This window comes from Cibotium barometz, chromosome 20, assembly GCF_041138505.1.
Source record: "Cibotium barometz isolate CiBa-2024 chromosome 20, ASM4113850v1, whole genome shotgun sequence".
Lineage (NCBI taxonomy): Eukaryota > Viridiplantae > Streptophyta > Polypodiopsida > Cyatheales > Cibotiaceae > Cibotium > Cibotium barometz.
In genome coordinates this window covers 18,816,109-18,816,433 of record NC_141065.1, presented here as the reverse complement: position 1 = coordinate 18,816,433, position 325 = coordinate 18,816,109, and positions in this window count along the sequence as shown.

The window sequence follows — 325 nt, the reverse complement described above, 5'->3', positions numbered from 1 at the left end:
TTAAGCTTGAATGGTCACTTTCCGACCACTGCGTCCCCAGAATCAACGGTAATGCCCGTAGGAGCAGGAAGATCAGTGTCCCATAGAATACAAAAACGATTTGTATTGGCATCCAACTTCGGGGGGCAAATCACTTTGCCCAATTGAGCAGCCAACAAAGGAAGAAAATGACGCCAAGTACGAGGAAAATCCACCACCTCAACCCAAACCGGGCACTTATGTCGAATAAGGCTCTGATAATCTTTAGTAAGAGCCCAGGGAAGAACGTGAGTCATTTGCGTATTGAAGAAGAGGGGAGACATTTCCAACAAAGCATCTCTAGCTT